Source organism: Hordeum vulgare, chromosome 1H, assembly GCF_904849725.1.
Source record: "Hordeum vulgare subsp. vulgare chromosome 1H, MorexV3_pseudomolecules_assembly, whole genome shotgun sequence".
In the NCBI taxonomy this organism is placed as follows: domain Eukaryota; kingdom Viridiplantae; phylum Streptophyta; class Magnoliopsida; order Poales; family Poaceae; genus Hordeum; species Hordeum vulgare.
Window position 1 is genome coordinate 416,744,190 of NC_058518.1, and position 7,448 is coordinate 416,751,637.

Below are 7,448 nucleotides of genomic sequence, written 5' to 3' on the forward strand. Positions count from 1 at the left end.
AAATTGAAATCCCTTTGTAACAGACGAGATTCCGTATGAAACCCTCCTACTTCGAAGGAGATTGTGTGTTTTGTACACGAAGTGCACTTGGTTTTTGCCGTAAGCCTCTCTACTTTCTTCCACATGCTATGTGGGTGCAATGATGATACCATGCCAACTTGGAACCTTTTCAGAGTTCATTTCAAATGCTTTTCAATTTCATGGTCTTATGGCTCAAAATAATCAGTAAACGCATGAAAAAATAACAAATGAAGTCAGAAAGGGTTGTCAATTGATGATGTGGTTTTCAATGGTGCATTTTGAACACAGAAAAACAAGGGGGTTCAAATAAGTTCAATAAAATTCAAATCCCTTTGTAACAGACGAGTTTCCGTATGAAACCGTGATACTTCGAAGGAGATTGTCCGTTTTGTACACGAAGTGCATGCAGTTTTTGCCGTAAGCCTCTCTACTTCCTTGCACATGCTATGTGGGTGAAATGATGATACCATGCCAACTTGGAACCTTCTCAGAGTTCATTTCAAATGCTTTTCAATTTCATGATCTTATAGCTCAAAATAATTAGTAAATGCATGAAAAGTAACAAATGAAGTCCGAAAGGGTTGTAAATTGATGATGTGGCTTTGAATGATGCATTTTGAACACAGAAAAACATGGGGGTTCAAATAAGTTCAAAAAAATTAAAATCCCTATGTAACAGACGAGTTTCCGTATGAAACCCTCATACTTCGAAGGAGATTGTCTATTTTGTACATGAAGTGCATCCAGTTTTTGCCGTAAGCCTCTCTACTTTCTTGCACATGCTATGTGGGTGAAATGATGATACCATGCCAACTTGGAACCTTTTCAGAGTTCATCTCAAATGCTTTTTAATTTCATGGTCTTATAGCTCAAAATAATTACTAAATGCATGAAAAATAACAAATGAAGTCAGAAAGGGTTGTAAATTGACGATGTGGCTTTGAATGGTGCATTTTGAACACAGAAAAACAAGGGGGTTCAAATAAGTTCAAAAAAATTAAAATCCCTTTGTAACACACGAGTTTCTGTATGAAACCATGATACCTCCAAACGAGATTGTCCGTTTTGTACACGAAGTGCATCCAGTTTTTGTCGTAAGCCTCTCTACTTTCTTGCACATGCTATGTGGGTGAAATGATGATACCATGCCAACTCGGAACCTTTGCAGAGTTCATTTCAAATGCTTTTCAATTTCATGGTCTTATAGCTCAAAATAATCAGTAAATTCATGAAAAATAACAAATGAAGTCAGAAAGGGTTGTCAATTGATGATGTGGCTTTGAATGGTGCATTTTGAACACAGAAAAACAAGGGGGTTCAAATAAGTTCAAAAAAATTGAAATCCATTTGTAAGAGACGAGTTTCCGTATGAAACCGTGATACTTCGAAGGAGATTGTCCGTTTTGGACACGAAGTGCATCCAGTTTTTGCCGTAAGCCTCTCTACTTCCTTGCACATGCTATGTGGGTGAAATGATGATACCATGCCAACTTGGAACCTTCTCAGAGTTCATTTCAAATGCTTTTCAATTTCATGGTCTTATAGCTCAAAATAATCAGTAAATGCATGAAAAGTAACAAATGAAGTCAGAAAGGGTTGTAAATTGATGATGTGGCTTTGAATGGTGCCTTTTGAACACAGATAAAAAGGGGGTTCAAATAAGTTCAAAAAAATTGAAATCCCTTTGTAATAGACGAGTTTCCGTATGAAACCCTCATACTTCGAAGGAGATTGTCTGTTTTGTACACGAAGTGCATCCCGTTTTTGCCGTAAGCCTCTCTACTTTCTTGTACATGCTATGTGGGTGAAATGATGATACCTTGCCAACTTGGAACCTTTTCCGAGTTCATTTCAAATGCTTTTCAATTTCATGGTCTTATAGCTCAAAATAATCCGTAAATGCATGAAAAATAACAAATGAAGTCAGAAAGGGTTGTAAATTGATGATGCGGATTTGAATGGTGCATTTTGAACACAGAAAAACAAGGGGGTTCAAATAAGTTCAATAAAATTCAAATCCCTATGTAACAGACGAGTTTCCGTATGAAACCCTGATACTTCGAAGGAGATTGTCCGTTTTGTACACGAAGTGCATCCAGTTTTTGTCGTAAGCCTCTCTACATACTTCCACATGCTATGTGGGTGAAATGATGATACCATGCCAACTTGGAACCTTTTCAGAGTTCATTTCAAATGCTTTTCAATTTCATGGTCTTATAGCTCAAAATAATCAGTAAATGCATGTAAAATAACAAATGAAGTTTGAAAGGGTTGCAAAATGATGATGTGGCTTTGAATGGTGCATTTTCAACACAGAAAAACAAGGGGGGTTCAAATAAGTTAAAAAAAATTGAAATCCATTTGTAACAGACGAGTTTCCGTAAGAAACCCTCATACTTCGAAGGAGATTGTCCGTTTTGTATACGAAGTGCATCCAGTTTTTGCCGTAAGCCTCTCTACTTTCTTGCACATGCGATGTGGGTGAAATGATGATACCATTCCAACTTGGAACCTTTTCAGAGTTCATTTCAAATGCTTTTCAATTTCTTGGTATTATAGCTCAAAATAATCAGAAAATGCATGAAAAATAACAAATGAAGTCAGAAAGGGTTGTAAATTGATGATGTGGCTTTGAATGGTGCATTTTGAACACAGAAAAACAAGGGGGTTCAAATAAGTTCAAAAAAATTGAAATCCATTTGTAACAGACGAGTTTCCGTATGAAACCCTCGTACTTCGAAGGCGATTGTCCGTTTTGTACACGAAGTGCATCCAGTTTTTGCCATAAGCCTCTCTAATTTCTTGCACATGCTATGTGGGTGAAATGATGATACCATGCCAACTTGGAACCTTTTCACAGTTCATTTCAAATGCTTTTCAGTTTCATGGTCTTATAGCTCATAATAATTACAAAATGCATGAAAAATAACAAATGAAGTCAGAAAGGGTTGTAAATTGACGATGTGGCTTTGAATGGTGCATTTTGAACACAGAAAAACAAGGGGGTTCAAATAAGTTCAATAAAATTCAAATTCCTTTGTAACAGACGAGTTTCCGTTTGAAACCGTGATACTTCGAAGGAGATTGTCCATTTTCTACACGAAGTGCATCCAGTTTTTGCCATAAGCCTCTCTACTTTCTTGCACATGCTATGTGGGTGAAATGATGATACCATGCCAACTTGGAACCTTTTCAGAGTTCATTTCAAATGCTTTTCAATTTTATGGTCTTGTAGCTCAAAATAATCAGTAAATGCATGAAAAATAACAAATGAAGTCTGAAAGGGTTGCAAGTTGATGATGTGGCTTTGAATGGTGCATTTTGAACACAGAAAAACAAGGGGGTTCAAATAAGTTCAAAAAAATTGAAATCCATTTGTAACAGACGAGTTTCCGTATGAAACCGTGATACTTCGAAGGAGATTGTCCGTTTTGTACACAAAGTGCATCCAGTTTTTCCCGTAAGCCTCTCTACTTTCTTGCACATGCGATGTGGGTGAAATGATGATACCATGCGAACTTGGAACCTTTTTAGAGTTCATTTCAAATGCTTTTCAATTTCATGGTCTTATAGCTCAAAATAATCAGTAAATGCATGAAAAATAACAAATGAAGTCTGAAAGGGTTGCAAGTTGATGATGTGGCTTTGAATGGTGCATTTTGAACACAGAAAAACAAGGGGGTTCAAATAAGTTCAAAAAAATTGAAATCCATTTGTAAGAGACGAGTTTCCGTATGAAACCCTCATACTTCGAAGGAGATTGTTTGTTTTGTACACGAAGTGCATCCAGTTTTTGCCGTAAATCTCTCTACTTTCTTGCATGTGCTATGTGGGTGAAATGATGATACCATGCCAACTTGGAACCTTTTCAGAGTTCATTTCAAATGCTTTTCAATTTCTTGGTATTATAGCTCAAAATAATCAGAAAATGCATGAAAAATAACAAATGAAGTCAGAAAGGGTTGTAAATTGATGATGTGGATTTTAATGGTGCATTTTGAACACAGAAAAACAAGGGGGTTCAAATAGGTTCAAAAAAATTGAAATCCCTTTGTAACAGACGAGTTTCCGTATGAAACCCTGATACTTCGAAGGAGATTGTCCGTTTTGTACACGAAGTGCATCCAGTTTTTTCCGTAAGCCTCTCTACTTTCTTGCACATGCGATGTGGGTGAAATGATGATACCATGCCAAATTGGAACCTTTTCAGAGTTCATTTCAAATGCTTTTCAATTTCATGGTCTTATAGCTCAAAATAATTACTAAATGCTTGAAAAATAACAAATGAAGTCAGAAAGGGTTGTAAATTGACGATGTGGCTTTGAATGGTGCATTTTGAACACAGAAAAACAAGGGGGTTCAAATAAGTTCAAAAAAATTGAAATCCCTTTCTAATAGACGAGTTTCCGTATTAAACCATGATACCTCCAAAGGAGATTGTCCGTTTTGTACACGAAGTGCATCCAGTTTTTGCCGTAAGCCTCTTTACTTTCTTGCACATGCTATGTGGGTGAAATGATGATACCATGCCAACTTGGAACATTTTCATAGTTCATTTCAAATGCTTTTCAATTTCATGGTCTTATAGCTCGAAATAATCAGTAAATGCATGAAAAATAACAAATGAAGTCTGAAAGGGTTGCAAATTGATGATGTGGCTTTGAATGGTGCATTTTGAACACAGAAAAACAAGGGGGTTCAAATAAGTTCAGAAAAATTGAAATCCATTTGTAACAGACGAGTTTCCGTATGAAACCGTGATACTTCGAAGGAGATTGTCCGTTTTGTACACGAAGTGCATCCAGTTTTTCCCGTAAGCCTCTCTACTTTCTTGCACATGCGATGTGGGTGAAATGATGATACCATGCCAACTTGGAACCTTTTTAGAGTTCATTTCAAATGCTTTTCAATTTCATGGTCTTATAGCTCAAAATAATTAGTAAATGCATGAAAAGTAACAAATGAAGTCAGAAAGGGTTGTAAATTAATGATGTGGCTTTGAATGGTGCATTTTGAACACAGAAAAACAAGGGGGTTCAAATAAGTTCAAAAAAATTGAAATCCATTTGTAACAGACGAGTTTCCGTATGAAACCCTCGTACTTCGAAGGCGATTGTCCGTTTTGTACACGAAGTGCATCCAGTTTTTGCCATAAGCCTCTCTACTTTCTTGCACATGCTATGTGGCTGAAATGATGATACCATGCCAACTTGGAACCTTTTCACAGTTCATTTCAAATGTTTTCAGTTTCATGGTCTTATAGCTCAAAATAATTACTAAATGCATGAAAAATAACAAATGAAGTCAGAAAGGGTTGTAAATTGACGATGTGGCTTTGAATGGTGCATTTTGAACACAGAAAAACAAGGGGGTTCAAATTAGTTCAATAAAATTCAAATTCCTTTGTAACAGACGAGTTTCCGTATGAAACCGTGATACTTCGAAGGATATTGTCCGTTTTCTAGACGAAGTGCATCCAGTTTTTGTCGTAAGCCTCTCTACATTCTTCCACATGCTATGTGGGTGAAATGATGATACCATGCCAACTTGGAACCTTTTCAGAGTTCATTTCAAATGCTTTTCAATTTCATGGTCTTATAGCTCAAAATAATTAGTAAATGCATGAAAAATAACAAATGAAGTCTGAAAGGGTTGCAAATTGATGATGTGGCTTTGAATGGTGCATTTTGAACACAGAAAAACAAGGGGGTTCAAATAAGTTAAAAAAAATTGAAATCCATTTGTAATAGACGAGTTTCCGTATGAAACCCTGATACTTCGAAGGAGATTGTCCGTTTTGTACACGAAGTGCATCCAGTTTTTCCCGTAAGCCTCGCTACTTTCTTGCACATGCGATGTGGGTGAAATGATGATACCATGCCAACTCGGAACCTTTTTAGAGTTCATTTCAAATTCTTTTCAATTTCATGGTCTTATAGCTCAAAATAATTAGTAAATGCATGAAAAGTAACAAATGAAGTCAGAAAGGGTTGTAAATTAACGATGTGGCTTTGAATGGTGCATTTTGAACACAGAAAAATAAGGGGGTTCAAATAAGTTAAAAAAATTGAAATCCCTTTGTAACAGACGAGTTTCCGTATGAAACCCTCATACTTCGAAGGAGATTGGTTGTTTTGTACACGAAGTGCATCCAGTTTTTTGTTGGGGAACGTCGCATGGGAAACAAAAAATTTCCTACGCGCACGAAGACCTATCATGGTGATGTCCATCTACGAGAGGGGATGAGTGATCTACGTACCCTTGTAGATCGTACAGCAGAAGCGTTAGAGAACGCGGTTGATGTAGTGGAACGTCCTCACGTCCCTCGATCCGCCCCGCGAACAATCCCGCGATCAGTCCCACGATATAGTACCGAACGGCGGCACCTCCGCGTTCAACACACGTACAGCTCGACGATGATCTCGGCCTTCTTGATCCAGCAAGAGAGACGGAGAGGTAGAAGAGTTCTCCGGCAGCGTGACGGCGCTCCGGAGGTTGATGATGACCTTGTCTCAGCAGGGCTCCGCCCGAGCTCCGCAGAAACGCGATCTAGAGGAAAAACCGTGGAGGTATGTGGTCGGGCAGCCGTGAGAAAGTCGTCTCAAATCTGCCCTAAAACCTCCGTATATATAGGTGGGAGGGAAGGGGGCCTTGCCTTGGGGTCCAAGGACCCTCAAGGGGTCGGCCGAGCCAAGGGGGAGGACTCTCCCCCCCCAAACCGAGTTGGACTAGGTTTGGTGGGAGGGAGTCCCCCTCCCTTCCCACCTCCTCCCTCTCTTTTTTTTCTTTTCCTTTGATTTCTTATCCTTGGAGCATAGGCCCCTCTTGGGCTGTCCCACCAGCCCACTAAGGGCTGGTGCGCCACCCTCATAGCCTATGGGCTTCCCCGGGATGGGTTGCCCCCCCGGTGAACTCCCGGAACCCATTCGTCATTCCCGGTACATTCCCGGTAACTCCGAAAACCTTCCGGTAATCAAATGAGGTCATCCTATATATCAATCTTCATTTCCGGACCATTCCGGAAACCCTCGTGACGTCCGTGATCTCATCCGGGACTCCGAGCAACATTCGGTAACCAACCATATAACTCAAATATGCAAAAAACAACGTCGAACCTTAAGTGTGCAGACCCTGCGGGTTCGAGAACTATGTAGACATGACCCGAGAGACTCCTCGGTCAATATCCAATAGCGGGACCTGGATGCCCATATTGGATCCTACATATCCTACGAAGATCTTATCGTTTGAACCTCAGTGCCAAGGATTCGTATAATCTCGTATGTCATTCCCTTTGTCCTTCGGTATGTTACTTGCCCGAGATTCGATCGTCAGTATCCGCATACCTATTTCAATCTCGTTTACCGGCAAGTCTCTTTACTCGTTCCGTAATACAAGATCCCGCAACTTACACTAAGTTACATTGCTTG